Genomic DNA, 20,139 nt, shown 5'->3' on the forward strand with positions numbered 1-20,139 from the left:
ATTTATTGATGTGTCATGACCTTGATTTGAGTTTAGCTACTGATTCATAACGCGCAGGTTGAAACGCATTTGCCTGGTTTAGTCCTCAAAATTAGTAAAGCGAACGAGTCACAATGTAGTAAAAAAAAAAAAAAAAAAAAAAAAAAAAAACAGCTACAAAAGCATAACAGTACGGCTTGGGCTTAAAAACCAATGCTCACATTGGTGAGGCGAATGGTAAAAGTCTTGACCAGAAAGGAAAAGCTGGTTATTATAAATAAAATGAGATGACCATACAACATTTTTAACCCACAAAAACTCCTTATGAATGGGCTCATACTTGTCAACACTCCCTAAAAGCCACTGTAGTTTGAGCAGCATTTCAAGTAAATGAGGCGTGTCCTGGCCTGGCCCCGCTGTGCTGTGAATGTGGAGGTTTCCCCTCTGAGAGCCGCTCCTAAGGGGACACTCCACGGCCCTCGGAGTAAACGCAGAAACCCCGGCTGCAGCCACTGGAAAGCTTATGGGAACTGTGCAGCCAAGGCCGCTGCAGACCCCTCTGCCCACATTAGACATACGCTGGCAGTCAACAACAAAACACAGCGAAGTCTGGAGAGCTTACGGAATCCAGAAAAGACTGTGAAGGCCTTCTGGAAAATAAACAAACACACCCAGCCAAGCAGAGGGTTGGTCACTAGTGGATCCAAAGCCTTCTTGAAGAGCTCCCATTCCCTATATCCAGGTTTGGTTTTAAACTGCAGGCCCAGGCTCCACCCTTTTCAGCCAACAACCTCAACCCCGAGGGCAGGAACGTACATTCCTACTACCTGGTTTGCTTAATGCTCCAAAGTAGCCTTACAAACACTGAGCTTCCCAGAGAGCATGGGTAATGACGTGCTTTAAAATTATAAGCAAACACGGGGAAGAGGTAGCTAAGTCGAGGGGGTGTCTATGTGAACTTACAAAAGGCTCAGACTGAAGGGAAGGCCATCAGGCTGGCGCAGGACCACTCTGGGTGTGAGAAGATAAGGGCCCAGACCACAGGGAGAGCAGTAAAAATGAAAGCATGGTCCCGGTGGTAGGGAGACCACATTGGCCACGAAGTGTGGGGCAGTCATTTGCCTCCCTAGTCAGGGCACCTAATGTGGACATTTGTGAATGGAGAGGAAGTCTTTTCCTCTCTCACAGCAGCTCATCGAGTACAAATTCCTTATGACCTACTCCAAGTCCCTGGGTGATTTTGGTTTCCTTCATTTTCATCCTCTGGTTTTGCTCCTGGAAAACTCCCTCTTTTCTCTCTTACCTTACATACCCATTTCCATCCCTCATGACATCCAAGTAACAACATCATATTGGTTTAGATTACCTGGTAGAATTCACCAAAAATTATCCAAATGTGGGTAGTAGATATCATATTGACATAGATATACACTCTCCAAAAAAATCCCTTGTTCTATTTATTTGAACTCTGTATTGCTTGTATGCCCCGCAGCACCCATATGTTCCATGAATGTGGGATGTTCAAAGCTAAATCAAATATTTTTCTAAGACAGTTAAAAGCCATTCTGAACCCATTATGTGAATGGGGGGAGGCACCTTGTGGCTAAATAACTTGCATCACGTCACCCAAAACTGAACCCACCCCCAGGTAAATACTCAGAGCTCCAGAAAGACCCTGGGCAAGCCCAGCTTTCGCTTTCACTTTTTGAAAAGAAATGGGCTAGACTAGATGTACTCAGATCCCTCTTCCAACTCTAAAACTTTAATTTCCTTTTCCTCCCACTAAAAGCTAGAAATTGTAAAATAGAGATTGCAAACGTAAACAGTGGGACTTAGAGCAAAATTCATCCCACGGCAGAACATGACCTAGATTGCTTCAGACAGATTATAACTAACCACCTGAAGCCCTCAAACTCTGTCCTTTGAAGTGACCCCCGACCTTCCTCCACACTCCCATACTGCTCTCCCGTAAATTTAAGCTTATATTTCCGAATTCTCCTTCTGGGCTCCAGACATGATCTACCTTGAAATGCTGATAATTAGATAAGGCCATGATTGTGAAAGTGACTTTGTTTCTATTAACTGAAACAGAAAAAGAAGTTATCATACTGGGCCAATGATAATGGACAGATGCCCATCTCTCCTGGATCATTTGTGACTCTACGAAAAGAACGCAGCCATAAAGGGAATTTAAGGCTTCTGCGTGTCATTAAAATTTGTGTTTGAGAGAAAATGCACTCAATTTATTCTCAGGTAAAATTGCAAATAATTATGGCCTAGGAAATTATAATCTCTCACTGAAACAGTATTTGTCAACGCCACAAATCCTACTGCAGTGAAAGAGCATCAACACCAGGTGGCAGCATTACATCATTAAAGAAGCTCAGAACTTGGAAGTATTTTTATTTTAAAGAATTGTCTTGGCACAGTATCAAATCAACCTACATTTCTTCTAGCTCTCTTCTTAGCTGATTAATGTCTTTCAACTTTATTTTTTAATCTATTATTATTACTTTAAATCTATTATTATTGCAATGTTCTGAGTAACCAATACCTTTGGAGTTAAGTGGTTTAAAATTGCATTAGGAAAAATTTTAATGACATTTTTCTTTTTTTCTTTTTTTAAAGACATGTTTTTAAAATCAATAAAGATTTCAGAAAGAGGAAGGGAAAGGTAGAAGAGATAGAAACATCAATGATGAAAACCATCCATCACCTCCTGCACACTCCCTACTGGGGATGGAGCCTATTACATGCCCTGACCAGGAATTGAATTGTGACCTCCTGGTTCATGGGTCAACGCTCAACCACTGAGCCACACCAGCCAGGCCTTAATGACATTTCCTTAACTTTATTTTTATTGTTGATGCTATTACAGATGTCCCCATTTTCCCCATCTCTGTCTATCTTCTCCTGCCCCTCCTCCTTCTGGCCATCACCACGCTGTTGTCTGTGTCTGTGAGTTATGCATATAAGTTCTGACTAATCCCTTCTCCTTTTTCATCCAGTCCCTCACCCCCACTCCCACTGACAGCTGTCAGTCTATTCCCTGTATCTACTAGTATGCCTCTGTTTCTATTTTGTTCATCAGTTTATTTTGTTCATTAGATTCCACAGGTAAGTGAGATCATAAGGTATTTGTCTTTGTCTGACTGGCTTATTTCACTTAGCCTAATAATGACCTTTTTAAGTAGTGTCCTTGCTTATTATTAATCCACTGAGAGGCCTGGTGCACAGATTCGTGCACTGGTGCAGTCCGTAGGTGTGGCCTGCAGGGATCAGGCTGAAATCAGCATCCCACATCCCCCAAGGGATGTAGTAGTGCAGGAAGCGGCTGGGGAGAAGCCACTCCCACTCATCCCGGCCCCGCTCATCCTGGTCAGCTGAGCTTCTGCCCCCTCACCCCCATCGTCTTCCACCACTGCCCTCACATCTCCTGGTCTGTAGCACCCAGCTATGGAGAAGTGGGTCCCTAAGGCAGAGTTCCCATGACCTCACTAGGGGTGCAGATTGAGGCTCGGAGAAGTGGGGTGAGTGCCCGAGGGGTGCCCAGGGTAGATAGGAGAGTCGTGGCCATCCTGCAAGTCTTGGGGTGGCTCTGGTCTGATAGGAGGAAGTAGGCACTAGGGATGGAGTTCACAGTCTCTTTTTTCCCTCCCTCCATCCCTCCATCCTGCCTGCCCCAGGGAGGATGCGGCCAATCGGTTAATGGGGTCAGGGGCACTGTGCCTCCGGAGCAGTGCCTGGGAAGCAGCAGAATTTGGGCCCATGGCCCAGCCTCCCAATGCGAACTGCAGCTCAGCCCCATCTGCTTGCGATCTTTCATAGACTCAATTCCCTGTTTTTCTTTTCATCTGTCCAATGGTCAGTGAACATCATAGCAACCAGTCAAACGGTCAAATGGTCACTTAGGCTTTTTTTAAATATATTTTATTAATTTTTTACAGAGAGGAAGAGAGAGGGATAGAGAGTTAGAAACATCGATGAGAGAGAAACATCAATCAGCTGCCTCCTGCACACCCCCTACTGGGGATGTGCCCACAACCCAGTACATGCCCTTGACCGAAATCGAACCTGGGACCCTTCAGTCCACAGGCCAATGCTCTATCCACTGAGCCAAACTGGCTTCGGCATCGCTTAGGCTTTAGATATAGATAGATATAGATAGATATAGATATAGATATAGATATAGATATAGATATAGATATAGATATAGATATAGATATAGATTTATTTTATGTGCTTCTGGGCCTGATCAATGCTTCATTTTGTAAGAGAAATCCTAGATGGTTAAGGCTTATGTCCTGGAATCCCAGATAGCTCAGGAGACAAGTTAGATAATAAGCAAAGAATCTCTTTTAAAATCCAGGAATTGTACCTCCCTGTAGTCTGGAAATGAAACCCAAATCATATCTCAACTGTAAGGCTTAAAACACTGATCACCAGACAACTGGGAATCAGAGTCTCTCCTCCCATCCCCTGCTTCTACCTACCCATCCCTGCACCTCCTTCTGTCCTTCTACTGAAGTGATTCTTCATATGTAAACTCTTCATATAAAGCTGATAATGATATATATCCAAGTGAGATCATAAGGCATTCAATAGATTTCTAAAAACCGGCTCCCAAAGCTTTAGCCTGGGAAAAAGAAACTATTTATTTTCACATGCTCACCCCTGCCCTGGTCCAGAGAAAACTGCCACATGTGTGGAGGGAAAAACTCCGCCCTGTCCTAGATAAACAAGATTAATAATAGACTCAAGTTTTGCTTCAATAGGGCTTTTTAAAAAGGGACATTGAACTTGTTCCTTTGTAAGTCTGAGCACTTTTAACTCAAACATATATTACTATCAGTATATGTTCCTTATATTTGTGGGCCTCAATTGATTTTTCTCCTATGTTCCTAGACTCTCTTCCCCTTCCTCTCTGAAATCAATAGAAATATATTTTATTTATTTATTTATTTATTTATTTATTTATTTATTTATTTATTTATTTTAAATATATTTTATTGATTTTTTTACAGAGAGGAAGGGATAGGGATAGAGAGTTAGAAACATCAATGAGAGAGAAACACTGATCAGCAGCCTCTTGCACACCTCCTGCTGGGGATGTGCCTGCAACCAAGGTACATGCCCTTGACCAGAATCGAACCTGGGACCCTTCAGTCCGCAGGCTGACTCTCTATCCACTGAGCCAAACCGGCTTCAGCTATACATTTAAAGTGAATCATTTTTTTCTCGTTATTTTATAAGAGTACTACTATATACTTGCCTTGGCTGTTTGTGGATCAGTTAGATGAGGTCACCTGGTCAATTCGGATCTGGGCACATACCTGGTTTTCAGGGTAGATCCAGTAGGGGGCATGCAGGAGGCAGCCTATTGATGGTTCTCTCTCATCAATATTTCTCCCTTTCCCTTCCTCTCCTTAAAATCAATAAAAAATATGTTTTTTAAAAAAGAGTACTACATACTTATATAATTGTTGTTTTTGTTTGTTTGGGAGGATTTTTTGTTTTTGTTTCCTTGTTTCCACAAAGACTGGCATCCAATGACTAGTTGCTAAACCAGCAAAATTCTATAGAAACAAAAACAGGGCCAATGTAAAACAATGTAGTTAATCAAAATAGTAATATGATTCAGATTCCATATTAGTACACCAACCAAATCTCTATTTCTGAAAGCTTCATCTTAAGAAATCTTTCTCCACTACCCATTCTCACTAGATAGTAATGCCTATATGTACAAAGGGTCTAAATATAAAAAGACCCACATAAAGGAAAAGTCAAGAGGAGGGATTACCCTTTTGACAAAGACCCTAAGGAATTATAATTTGCAGGATCTATTCCTTTGATATTTTGGATTCTGACTCTCAGGGTTGCAAGATACAATGTTGGAGGTTATTTCCCTTCTGAAACCTCCTATGAAAAAGTCACCGATCAGAGCTGTGCAAGTGCTCCTTCGCCAAGTAACTACCTGTGTGTTGATTTAAAATCCTTCCAAAGATAACCTCTCTGCTGTGCAGAGGCCCCCTCAGCCCTAGGCATTTCATTCATCATCCTTAGCTTTCACTGGAAAAAAAAAAAAGTTAGCTGTTCACCTCTCTCTAAAGATCAAATCCACTGTGTTCAAGACAAATTGCTTCCTTCTTAGAGCTTTAAAAAGAATATTTACTTCTAAGTCCTAATGAAGATATATTACTTCAAAGGCCACAAAATAGAGGTCCCAGAGACAGGTTCTGCATGAATCCCAAGAAAGGTCAGCAAGGTTGTAGCCAGAAGAGGATTCTGCTGCCGTGAATCAATCCCCTTAAAGTATTCCTCCAAGCTCCCTGCACCCATGCTCACCAGCAGCCTTGGAGGGTCAAGGCAGGGCCATCCATCGGAAACGACTTGCATCTCCGATACAGCAACAGAACAACGACATGATTTTTTTTTTTTTTTTGCCTTAAAAAAAGAGAATAATTCTACATGGCTTTCATACACTATGTTCAGAAGGGAAGACCAAATGGCAGCATAAAATGCTTCCCACAAAAGATGTAATAATCATTCTCTTTACTCATGCCCTTAGAAGGAAAGTGGCTAAGAGCATTCTCCCAGAGATACTCAGGGACATCAAGGTGCAGAGGAGCTTAAACCTTCGCTCCATCAAGTACAAAGACGCCTCTTTAAAGGGCAAGTACCAGCTCCCTCTTTCCTCCCAGAACCTCAAAGCAGCGTACATCCCACTCAGAGGTCTTCACAGCACCTTTGTGAAAAAGTGAGGGGAGCGTGAGGTATGGAGATGCTGGGCCATTTTCAAAACACCACTCAGCACGACAGAGCAGATAAGGAAAAGGGTTTTTCTTATTCTGATAGCTACACTTCATTTTACCCAATACAAGAATGACTAATGACCACATTAACACAAATTTTTCTTTTTAAGAAAACCAGCTGAAAATGTAATGTGGAAAAGCAAAATATCCTCTTAACAAGGGTCTTGATTGTCCTCAAAATACCCCAGGCCACAGTAATCTCTCCTGGCCCTGGGGAGCACAGATTCGGGTTCAGTGGTTCTCAAACTCAGCTCCTAAGAGTTTGAGACCGAAACCCAATCAAATCAAAATCATGGAGACCGAAACCCAATCAAATCAAAATCAACACTGCAATAAAGTAGACCTAAACCAAAAAAAAAAAAAAAAAGGAAACATTGCCAACTTAAAAATTCTTTCCTTAACAAACCACTGAAGATAGAGATCTCAGTCTTCCCTTGAAAGTCAAAGAGAACCATTTTTCCTTTACTGTCCCACTTCTTAAAGGAACTGGAACAAAGAAATCAAAAAGTGCTCAAATCACAACTGACAGCTCCAAACCGTTTCACACATCAAGCCTACCAATGACACCCGTATCCAGCTCATAAGCAGCACCCCAAAGCTCCATTTGTGTTCACGCCCAGCCTGTCCCCCCTAAGAAACTCCTACCTGGCCAAACTCTAGATTAGCTTTGCTATTTTCCAACTTCACATAAACGGATTCCTGCAGTGTGTGCTCTTTTGTCTGGTTTCTTTTGCTCCAAATTACCGGTGGGATTTATCTTCGTTTTCTCATGAGGCAACGGTTCACTGTCAATACTATATAAGAAATGCCTTTGTTTGTTTGTTTATTTGTTCCAGGAGCAGCTAGACAAACAATTGCTGGGAGGAAAGCAGGTTGAGGCACATGGATCCCAGTGTTAGAATATAAAGGCTTTAGTCAAAAGAGGGAACAGTGAATAAGATGACCTTTTGAAATAGCCTGAAATCAATTGCTCAGAAGCAGCTGTTTGAGGGAAGAAATGGAATAGTAAAAAGAGCTCTGTGCGATAAGCCAGAAAAACAGTCTTGGAAAGAAATGCCCAGAACTGAGTCGGGGACCTTGGTTCAAAAGAAAAGAAAGTTTGGCCTTCTGAAAAGGTTTGATTCAGGCTGGCTTTGCTCTCTTTAGCAAAATCTTCCTTTCTCTGCCTGTGAAGTTCTGCCCTCAAAGGCCGGTGGTCTGAAGGCAGCAGATCTGCGAGGGAGCAGGTCTTGCCACACCTCCTCACACAATCCACGAAGTTTGACTGAATAATTCCTCGTCTAACAAGGCGTTTGCATTCTCTTCCTGCCTTTTAAAAACACAGAATATCAAAAGCTCTCTTTGTGTGCTTTCGATATTTCCATTACTGTGAACTATCACTTTGTGAAAGTTTGTAACTTACAAAATGGTTGTTACCAGCTGGTTCTGATACTTAAGATACTGAATTTTTACTAGTGCTTCAGAAAACTACCTGCATTTAAAACATAACTTACTTTCATTTTATTATGAAGATTTTTATTAGAGCAATTATCAAAATGGACCTAGAAATATTGATGGATGCCATGTCATGAAAATAAAACTATCCCTTTCTTTCCCTCTTAAAAAATTTTCACACAAACGTTTCACTTCTAAAAAAAAAAAAAAAAAAAAAAAAAAAAAAAAAAAAAAAAAAAAAAAAAAACCTCATTCAAAGTCATTTACTACAGTTTTTAAAAGATATTGATTCCAGTTAATTTTTGGGAAAAAATATATTCTGTGACTCTAAGCTTTTTCTTACATCTTTCTATTTTCAGAAGGTTCACTAAACTATCACAGATTTCCAGGATCCTGGCTTAAAATTTCGGTATTCATCAGAAACAAGAATAGAGGTGTGGGAATATTTACCAGGGGTATTAGTAAGAGAGAGTAGGAGTGGTCTGGCCAGCGCATAGAAAGTTGAATTCTAGTTTTACAACCAAACCCAACATTCACTGCACTAAAATATACTCTTATAAATTGAAAGTGGTCAAAATTATTTTGGCTCCTCCTTTGAGAAATTGAGTGCATTCACCCACCACGTGAGTCACTCTGGCCAGTAGAAGGCGGTGGAGTGATGTGCGACTGATCCCTGGCTTCACGGGGACTCTGGGACCTGCTGCCTCCGTGGCAAATGGGTGAGCTAGACTTCTGGAGGAGGACACTTCGTGGAGCAAAGACAAGCCGTCTTTGCTGGAGTTTCTGACTGTGACGACTCATTTCCCGTGTCAACCTGACTGGCCTAAGGATGCCAGATAGCTGGTGAACATCATTTCTGGGTGTCTCTGAGGGTATTTATGGAAGAGGTTAGCATTGGGTTCAGTGGACTAAGTGAAGAGATCTGAGCTCACCAATGTGAGCAGGCATCATCCTATCTATTGGGACAAAAAGGTGAATGAAGGGCAGCTTCTCTCTCCTTTTTGAGCTGGGATGTCCATGTTCTCCTGCTCTTGGGCATCAGAGCCATCACACTTGGACTGAATTGTACCACAGGTTTTCCTGCCTCTCCAGCTTGCAGACAGCAGTTGGTGAGACCTTTAGACTCCATAACTGTGTGACCCAATTCCTATTATATATAGGCAAGTAGGTAGATAGGCAGATATATCTATGTCTATCTCTATCTCTATATCTGTCTGTGTCTATGTCTAGGTCTAGATCTATATCTATCATCTATATCTATCATCTATATCTATATCTATATCTATATCTATATCTATTGTATATCTATATCATCTATATCCTATTGGGTTCTGTTTCTCTGGAGAACCCTGGCTAATATAATGACGAGCAAACCCCAAGAAGATAAAAACAACATGAATGTACCTCAGGTAAGAGAAGCAAAAGCACTGCCCAGCTGATCCCAGCCCAATTTTATGAACAAATGGTTGATGTAAGGCACTAAGTTGAGGACGGTTTGTTAATGCAGCAAGAAGTAAATGAGATGGACACCCAGAACCCATTTGGTTATGTAATATACCAATTCAGTAAGAACAGTGGGGTTTTACTGTCAGGTCTCAAATTTTAAACTTCTACAGCACTTTTCTGCCCAGTTTAGGCCAAATTTATTTCTAATCAGAACAACTGTAAGTGACTCCTGAAATCTGTCCCTGCCCCACTGCTTCCCATGCCAAGTGAACCTCCATGTTGCCACCAAAGTATCAAGGATAGGTTAAAATTCTCCCTGCCATCACTCTTTCCCTCAAGCACACTCTGCCTGCGGGATAAAATCCTGAGCCTAGCCCTCAGACCCCTTCATGATGAGGCACTGCCGGAAGTAGAAGAGGCAAGAGTATTTAGCCATGGGCCTTTTCCCACAGAAGTGTCAACCTCCCCTCTGCTTCCAAACTGGACATTATCACATGACCTAGAAAGTCCCTTACAGCATCTGCAGCACTAGAGACATTAGATGAAGCACCTAATGGGATACAGTGCCAACTTAAAATGAGTGAAGCCTGCACCGCTTCCAGAGCAGCCCCAGCTGAAAGCAGAGGGCAGCCACGCTCATGTGCAGCGATGTGGCAGCAGTACCTGCTGATCCAGGCCTGAGGTCATATTTGAAGAAGCCTCAGGAAATCTTGCATGAAATGTCTGAAGTGCCAGGCATCCCTGAGATGGTTATGCATGAATTAAGTGATGTTCTCCTTTCAGACAATGTTATCTCAACTAGACTTACATGTGGCCAGGGCGTTCTTTCTAGGACAAACTTACTGCAAGACAACCAGAAATTTCTCCTCTAGAGCCACCTGATGCATAATTTTATTTTAAAAAGACAACCAAAGGAACTTCCTATAACCCTCAATGATCAAAATCATCGTCCTTAGTAATGGGACAATTGGCATCGTGTTTCTTGATCTGATGTGCTGAGAAGAACACAGACATCACTTCTCACTAAAATCATAAACCTCACTTTAATCAAGAAGGAACATCAAAAAACCCAAAGTAAAGGACATTCTAAAAATAATGGTTCAGACCTTTGCAAAAGAGTCAAGTCAAGTCTATTGAAAAACAAAGGAAGGCTAGGAGATGTCACAGATTGGAAACAGAGAAGATAGACAATTATGAAATTTTGGGTTGGATTCAGTTGCAGGCCAGGAAAAGAGCATTAGTGGAACAACTAAAAAATTCAAATAAAGTCTATGTATCAGGTAATAGTATTGTGTCAATGTTGGCTTTCAGATTTTGATAATTGTGTTATGGTTATGTAAGATTTCATCATTTGGGGAACTGGATGAAGGACACATGAAAATTCTTGGTATGTTTGCGACTACTTTGTAAATCTGAAATGACTATTGTAAGTCTTCAAAGTGAAAAGTTAATAAGTTTTCATTATTAAAGTCAATAGAATGGAAGATGATGGACAGTTGAAGAGTACCCTTGAAATGAGACAAATTACAAATACCATCTGTCATATTTAGTTGGTTATTGGCTGATTAGAGCAATGATTTGCAACACTGATTTAGGGCCACCCTACCCCGCCTCCCACACACATGAACCTTCTCATTTTTGTTTTGACTTATATGTCATAAAATTCTCAAGAAATTTCAAAATATTATTAGTCACAATTCACTTTTATTTAAGTGTAAAATATCTTGTATAAATATTTGTTACAAGATGAAAGGATTAGGAATATATCCTAATAATTCCAATCAGAAAGAATATATGCACCCCTACTATGTTCATAGCAGCATTATTTACAATAACTTAGATCAGAAAACAGCCTAAATGCCCATCAGTAGATGAATGGATTTAAAAAGATGTGGTACATTTACACAATGGAATACTATGCAAATGTAAAAAAGAAGAGTCTCTTACCCTTTGAGACAGCATGGGATGACCTGAAGAATATTATGCTAAGTGAAATAAGCCAGACAAAGAAAGACAAGTATCACATGATCTCACTCATATGTTGAATCTAATGAACAAAATAAACTGACAAACAAAACAGATCCAGAGACATGGAATCATGGAACAGACTGATAAATCTCAGAGGGAAATAGGAATGGGGAAAGAGATTCACCAAAGAACTTATATGCATAACCCATAGACACAGACGATAGTGCAGCAAAGACCTGAGAAGGGAATGGGAGCAGGGTGGAAGGTCAAAGGTGGGGGTTGGGGGGAGAACAACCTTCCAGACATCCTTCTGGACAAAGTCATGGCCAAGGCAGAGGCAGTAAGGGGCGAGCAGTTAAGGGCTACCAGGCAGGCAGGCAGAGTGGTTAGTGGTGATCAGACAGTCAGGCAGAGTGGTTAAGGGAGATCAGACAGGCAGGCAGAGTGGTTAGGGGCAATCACGCAGGCAGGCAGAGTGGTTAGGGGCAATCAAACAGGCAGGCAAAATGGTTAGGAGCCAGTGGTTCCGGACTGCAAGAGGGATGTCCAACTGCCAGTTTAGGCCCAGATTGCAAGAGGGTGCAGGCCAGGCTGAGCCACCACCCCATCCACCACCCACCCCCGCATGAATTTTGTACACCGGGCCCCTAGTAATAAATATTTTTCAAAAGGGGTGGAGGGGAAGAGGAAATCATACAAACAAAAGGCTAGTCTCCAAAGATGTAATTCTGAGTTTTAAAATCACCCAAAGCAATCTCCTATGAAACTTGTTTTTTAAAACTCTGATGCCCAAGCCTTATATCAAATCTATAGAATCAGGATCTATAAGAGTAGGGTATTTGTACAAGGTCACTGAGTGATTCTGAGACAACCAGGCAAGTTTAAGAACCATCATTTAAGAAAATGACTGATCTCTAAAACAAGATTCATTAACCACTAGGTGGTGCCAGGTTATCAAAGATGGAACTTTCTGGAACATGTATTTCCTTTTCAGTATGCAGTGTACTCATTTTCTTTTTTCTCTCTCCACATCTACCCAAAATTTTAGAAAAGGATTATGTCACACCAAAATAAACATGTCACTCAGTATCAGTTTGGCAGTTTTTCCTTGAAATCAATTTGGTTATGACAGGCAAGCTTGTTCTGAGGGACTATAGGGCAGTGTTTCAGCACTCCTGCCCATAGCATCTTCTTTTTTGGCTGCAAATGTTAGAAAGAAGGAAATCCACTGGGAATAGTGCCTGGTCAGCAATGAATGATTGGATAGGAGAGAATGAAATGACAAGTTCCTGAAAGCCATTCAAAACCATGACTTCAAAAACATACCAGAATCATCAGTTTACTTATTTCTAACTCCCACTGCTTTTGTGCAAAAGTATTTGACAACTTCTTTAACAATTTTATCCTTTCTTCTTTCTCAGATTTCTTTCGCATTAAAAAAAAATCCTGTGTGAATGATAATCTCATTTCAAAATTTTTCTAAAGAATGCATTTGATTGAAATTTGCTTCACATGTAGCCTTGCATGTATTTCAATACTTTTTATTTGCAAATGTGCTTTGAACAGAAATGGAGTAAAGCTCAGCAAGACAAATAATGCATTTATTCTATTAACCCTACAAGTATCTATTTAGTAACTGTATGGTAGTAGGTACTGTGTTATATACTAACATGGAAATACAGGATTGAGCAAAACAATAACATGGACGCTTTCATGCACCTGCATTCTAGTTGGGAGAAACCACGGGAGGAAACAAAGAAAATAAATAAAAGAGTAAAATAATAGCAGAGTGACAAATCTTTTTTTAAATAAAAGAGACCGTTCAGGTAAGGCCCTCCAGAGAAATGGCTCTGGTACACAGATCTGAAGTGAATATATATGGTTGTGAGCCAAAATTGAGCAAAAAATAAGCTAAAGAGACACCCTGAAATTGAGAAGAAATTAAGCAGAGAAGGACGCCAAGAAGAAGGAGCTCATGAGAAACAACGAAGCCAGGGCAATGCTTCTGCCTCCAATCACACCACAGACAACAATGTGGCTGCCAAGGAGGAGAGCCTGGACTCAACCAATACTACAAGATCTGCAGCCAAGCAGTCTACCAACTAAAGGTCATTGGGGAAGGCCTGTACCCACACAAGTTCCATGTAGATGTCTCGCTCACTCACTTCATCCAAGAACAAAGTCAACTGCAGCCTAGGGGCCACCTGAGGGACATCACCTTAAAGGTGGCTGGTGGGATCCAGGACAAAAGAGCTTCTAGGGGAAAACTCATCTTCTATGACCTTTTAGGAGAGGGGGTCAACTTGCAAGTTATGGCCAATTACAGGAATTATAAATCAGAAGAAGAATTTATTCATGTCAATAACAAACTATGTCAGGGAGACATAATTGGGGTGGGGAGAACCTTGTGAAAACCAAAAAGGGTGAGCTGAACATCCTTCCCAATGAGATCACACAGCTGTCTCCTTGCTTGCATATGTTATCTCATCTTCACTTTGGCCTTAAAGACAAGGAAACACAATATTATCTGATACTTGGACTTGATTCTGAATGGTTTTGTAAGGCAGAAATTAATCATCTGCTCTGAGATCATCACATTTATAAGACGTTTCTTGGGTGAGTGGGGATTCCTAGAAATTGAAACTCGCATAATGAACACCATCCCAGGGGAGCTGTGGCCAAGCCCTTTATCACCTACCACAATGAGCTGGACGTGAGTTTATTTATGAGAGTTGCTCCAGAACTCTACCATAAGATGCTGATGGCTGGTGGCATTGACCAGGTTTAGGAAACTGGATGCCAGTTCCAAAATGAAGGAATTGATTTGACTCCCAATCCTGAGTTCACCACCTATGAGTTCTACATAGCCTATACAAGCTATCACAATCTCATAGAAATCATGGAGAAATTATTTCGGGGATGGTGAAGCACATTAACAGCCGTTACTAAATCACCTACCATCCAGATGGCTCCGAAGGCCAAGTCTATGAGACTGATTCACTCCACCCCACCAGAGAATCAGCAAGATAGAAGATCCTGAGAAAGCCTTGGGGGAGAAGCTACCAGACACTAATTTCTTCAAAATTGAAGAAACTCTCAAAAATCTTGATGATATCAGTGTGGAAAAACCTGTTGAATGCCCCCATCTAAGACAGTAGCCAGGATTCTTCATAAGCTTGTTGAGGATTCCTGGAAGTAGCACACATCAATCCTATATTCATCTGTGATCACTCACAGATAATGAGACCTTTGGCCAAATAGGTCTCTGGATATGACTGAATGCTTTGTCATGAAGGAAATATGCAATGCCTACACCAAGCTGAATAATCCCACGTGGCAACAACAACTTTTTGAAGAACAGGCCAAGGTCCCTGGCAATGATGAGGCCATGTTTATAGATGAAAACTTATGCTCCACTCTGAAATACGGGCTGCCCCCCACAGCTGGCTCGGGCATGGGCAGCCACTGAGTTACCATGTTTCTCAGAGATGCCAATGACATAAAGGAAGTACTTCTGTTTCCTGCCATGAAACCCAAAGACAAGAAGGAAAAGTAGTAATTGCTGACACACTATCTAGAAAATTATAATTGCAAATCACATAATTCAGGCATCTTTGCATTTCTGCAAAAGATCAAGGACTGCAGGGAATTCTTGTATACTGCTATCTACTTGACTATTGTAGTTCAGTCACCAAAAGAGGGAAAAAGAATTAAGAATTCCTGTTTTACTCCTTGTTATTAAATAGACTGTCTCTAAAGAACAAGGAGGAGAAAAAGGAGGAAGAGGAGAAAAAAAGAAGAGAAGCAGGAGGAGTAGGAAGAGAGGAGGAAAAGGAAGAGGAAGAAAAAAAGGAACAAGAAGAAAAAGGAGGAAGAGGAGAAAGAGCAGGAGGAGGAGGAGAAGACGACGAAGACAAAGACGAAGAAGAAGAAACAAAAATCTCTATATATAAAAGGCTAAGCAACAAACTGACTGTCCAACTGGTAGCTATGACACACAATAACCATCAGGGGACAGATGCTCTGACAAGTTGTTATGGTGCGCACTGACTACCAGGGGGCAGATGCTCAATGCAGGAGCTGCTGAGCTGTGGTGACTTGGCAGCTGCAGTTCTCAGGGGACGAACCCTGGAACCAGAGAGGAAGGAGCCTGATTCCGGGATGCATCACCTGAGAACCACCCTCTCACAATCCAGGAGCCCTCAGGGATGTCGGAGAGCCGGTTTTGGCCTGATCCCACAGGCTAGGCCGAGGGACTCCACCTGCCAGAGAGACCCTGCTCACTCTGCCTCGGTGCCACCCCAGGTGGGACCAGCCTGGGAGGGACTGCGGGAGGTTGGCTCCAGGGTGTGTCCTGCCTGTCTTACACAGTCCTGTCCCACCAGCCACCTTCTAATTAATTTCCTTTCAGTGTGCACGAGTCTGTACACCAGGGCACCAGGGCACTAGTTAAAAATAAAAGCAGAATGGCCCTAACCGCTGTGGTTAGAGTGTAAGGGCACATACCTCGGTTGCAAGCTTGGTTCCAGGCCCTGGTCCAGGTGTATACAGGAGGCACTTTATGTGTCTCTCTCACTTCAATGTTTCTCTCTCTTTGTCTCTCTCCCATCCTTTCTTTCTTTCTAAAAATCAATTAAAAAGATATCCTTTGGTGAGGATTAATAAAAATAAATAAATAAAGCAGAGTGATGTATAGTTTCTGCACAAGATGGAACTGTTTTTGACCGGATGGTCAGGAAGGTGACATTTGAGCTAAGAGTTAATGGTGACACGAAGAGCTAGAGGTCCAGCTATCCAGGAGGAGGGTAGTACAAATGCAAAGACCTGGGGGTAGGAACAAGCCTGGCACGTTGCAGATCAGGAAGAAAGCCAATACAGGGAATCATCAGCCAAATGAGCTTGGCAAAGTGAACAAAGACCTGGTCAGAGCCATAGATTGCAATTTAGATTTTATTTTTTGTGAAATAGAAAATCATCTGAAGGTTTCCAGGAGGAAAGTAACGTGGCCTAATTTTTTTTCCCCAAAGATCATTGTAGAGAGACACAGCTGAATTTATAAGGTGCCCATAGTAGGCTTTCAGGTTGATGGGCTGCCTATCAAAGGCCTCAAGTTCCCTTTTTTGTCTGAGCAGTACCCATGTGGTGTATGAAGAGTTGCCTAACTAATGACTGTGTTACATATCCACACTATGGAATGGGACGTAGGCTTTAAAAAAAGTAGGCACAAATTACATAATCAAATTATTACTGTATTTATAACTTCGTCACCAATCATACGTGTGATTTGTATCTGTCCACATCATGCAAAATCCCTGAACTTTCATTGCTGTGGCTGTTAATAACAAGGCAGTAAAAAGAGGGGTTAATATTTACTAAAGCTGTGACCCGTAACTCAAAGTTTCTAAATCAGCAGAAAGTATTTTTACCAGTGATCAAAAGGACCTCGGGCTAACTTTCCTCAAAACAATAGCTTCTGATTTTTTTCTAATTTATTTCTTCAACTGCAAGGTTAAACAGCAGAGAGAACGAACAGCGCTTTGCTGAGGGCCTTTTCTCATCACCGTTTTGCAGAAAAGAAAACTGGAGTCCAGGGACATTAACCCTTAGCACATTGGAGCCAGCACCTAACACGGTGGGCTTGAGACAGGATCAGAAGCCAGCTTTGTCTTACGCCGAAGGTGTGCTATTCCTTCGGCGCAAAAGCCTGGAGTAGTGAGAAGAAGGACTTCCATGACAGACCTGAGACAGGTGAGTGGTGGGCACTGCTGTAAGCTTTGTGCGGGGAGACTAAGACGAGCAGGAGGACTAAAGGGGAGGTTGGGAGGAGGGGGTGTGAGGATGTTTGTAGGGCTACCCAAATACAGTCTTGAGCTCTTTAATAGTGTCATCTACCCTACCCTACCACTACTCTGTCTTATTTCTTATAATAACAGCCCTCTTAAATACAGCAGGCTATTATCCCAGGAAGACCCTACTGCACTCCCTAAGTCCTCCCTGATCACTTACTAAACCTGAAGACACTCAGGGTTCCATTCATTTAGCGCAAGCAGTTAACAATAGATCATATTTTATTTCCCCCGGGAAGAGCTATTATCTTCTTACCCTAGTAGTAATATGAGTATCAGATATGAAGCAGTTCACTATTGCTGTGTTACAAACCACCTCAAAACTGAGAGTTTAAAACAATTGTTTATTATTTCTCATGCGTCTATAGGTTGGCAGGTAGTTCTACGGACCTAGTCCAGTTAGCTGTTGGGTGGGCTCAGTCATGTGCCTGTGGTCAGGAAACAGGTCATCTGAGAGCTGAGTGGTCTTTGATAAATAGAATAAATCAACTCTGTTCCGTGTGGTCTACTGCTCTAAGTCAGCCATGCTGTCATGGTGACCACAGAGAAACCAGAGAGGAAGCAGAAACACACAAGGCTTCTTCAGGTCTGGACTCAGACTGTTGCATTATTTTTGTCACATTGCCAAAGCAAGTCACAACAACAGCCCAACTTCGAGTGGGCAGAGACTACAGAGTTATCAGGCAAAGGGTATGGATACAGAGAGGCCATTAAATTAATTGAGAGCATCAATGCCTTCAATCTAACACAGGGCAAAAAGAGCAAACTTCGACTGAAGGAGTAGAAAAGGGAAGACAAAGAATAAAAGTCAGTTGCATTCCCAAGAATCTCAGGCATGGAAATCTCTTGTTCTATTATCTAGTCTTGACCTCAAGCAAATTGTACTCTCCCTTCTCATGTGTAAAACGTAATCCTAATATTTCCTGCCCAAGAAAATCATATCCTCGCATACCTATTGGTTTTCAATGGTCTTAGATTAAAACTAATTGCATACTTAAAAATATTTAATCATCTGAGTTCAGCCAATTAGATTATTGTTTGATACAAAATAAGAACCTTTTAATGACATTTTATTCTCCTAATTAATGAGCAACTTTAGTGTTTGCATTAATGACATAGGTGAACAGCTATAAAGAAGGAAGAATTTTAAAACATCAACTTTTCTGTGAATTCACTTTCTAGCCTGACAGGTTTATTTATTGAGCCCCCACACTGAGGAAAGATCCATGAGGAAGACATTATAAAACGTGTTATAAAAAAAAAAAAAAAAAAAAAAAAAAAAAAAAGCATATTCTGATTATAGAAAGCACAGATGAGACAAGGGTGATAAAATATTAGTAATATTTAACAACGAATATCAAAGCTGTTAACTTAGGTAAGTTTAATGTAAATAACGTCCAGTCATAAACTTAAAGGAATAAACTGAAGGCCATTTAGAGGAAACCGGGGTGGAACCTAATTCGCTCACTAGCTTCTAGAGTGAGGAAAGACGTTGGGATTGGAGTGAGGCACAGGTCATCATGAGTAAGGGGGCAGTAAAAGTGACCCCACACCAGCATCCAGATAAGATAAAGCTCTGAGGAGAGAAGGCAATGCTATCGTAGGAGTGCCATACAATGCCTCTATGTGGTCATTTGCTGACCCACCGATGCGGGTTTCAGGTGTGGTGGAGCCGGTCCAGCTGAGCACACTAGGAAAGAGAAACCTTCAGAAGAGCAGCAGGCCACTGGCGGAAAGGGCTGTCATTGGCCAGGTCAGGAGTCGCCTCAAAGCTCCTTCCTGGCACTCCACAGAGTTCCTGAAGATCAGCTGCTTCTGGAAGATGTGGAGACGACAACAGGCCCCGCCAGCAAGCAGCACCCAGCAGACAATCCAGCCACCAGTTCTGGTCTGGAAGGCTGTGTTCCCTGGGAAGAAACTGAAAATGGATGCAGACCTGAAAGCGTAAGTAACAGGTCCCCGACCTGGGAAACACAGTTGCGAGTAGAATGCTGCCTCTTTGCTGTCCACAAGGGCTCTTTGGTGTCTGTAGGACGGAAAGCCTCTTCGTGCACGAGGTCTTTGGTTGCCCGTTGGGGGCATTTTTCTTGTTTATCATCAAGGGCTTGGGCACAAATAAGAGTGATCTTGCATGCGACAGCCTGGCAGGGCGCATTTTGCCTGTGGGGTTACTGCATAGAAGAACTGGCAGAGTTTGTGGTTTTTCATGTTATACAAGCTGAAGAAAGAGAAATCAGGAGGGAGACATGAGAAAGGCTAGCAAAGGCGTAGCCAGCGTGGTTGCCGTCTAGGATAGAACTCGGTCTTTGCCGGTGGAGGGAAAAGGGTTTAGGACACACTCGCACGTTCACACCTGCCGTGTCAGCTCTGTAAACCCTGGTTTTAAGTTCCTTTTCATCTAAAAAGATGGGTTTGGTTTTAGGTTACATTTCTTTGACTTCCTTGTAAGCAGACACTCCGTGTTAGGCTTTTGGTTTTTTTAGCTTTTGCTTTATTTTCTCGTTTAATTTTTGTGCAGCTACTAGCAGAGTATTAAGTACATGTTTTTAATTTTTTTTTAATTCCTCTAGAATTCCAACTACTATTGCTTAAATAACCCTCAAAGAATCCTATCATCAAAGGAAAGAGAATTTTATGGGGAGGTTATTCGGCTC

At 41.8% G+C, this 20,139-nt stretch overlaps 1 pseudogene across 1 annotated transcript; it reads left to right on the forward strand.

The window, feature by feature from the left end:
- The first annotated feature begins 369 nt into the window (after positions 1–369).
- LOC311621732 (lysine--tRNA ligase-like) lies at positions 370–15,195 on the forward strand (annotated as a pseudogene). The gene is made up of 4 exons: positions 370–665; positions 6,548–6,736; positions 9,571–9,634; positions 13,578–15,195. The product of its transcript is annotated as a lysine--tRNA ligase-like (transcript).
- The last annotated feature ends 4,944 nt before the right edge of the window (positions 15,196–20,139 follow it).

This window comes from Pipistrellus hanaki (genome assembly GCF_964339955.1).
Source record: "Pipistrellus hanaki genome assembly, chromosome: 4".
NCBI lineage: Eukaryota > Metazoa > Chordata > Mammalia > Chiroptera > Vespertilionidae > Pipistrellus > Pipistrellus hanaki.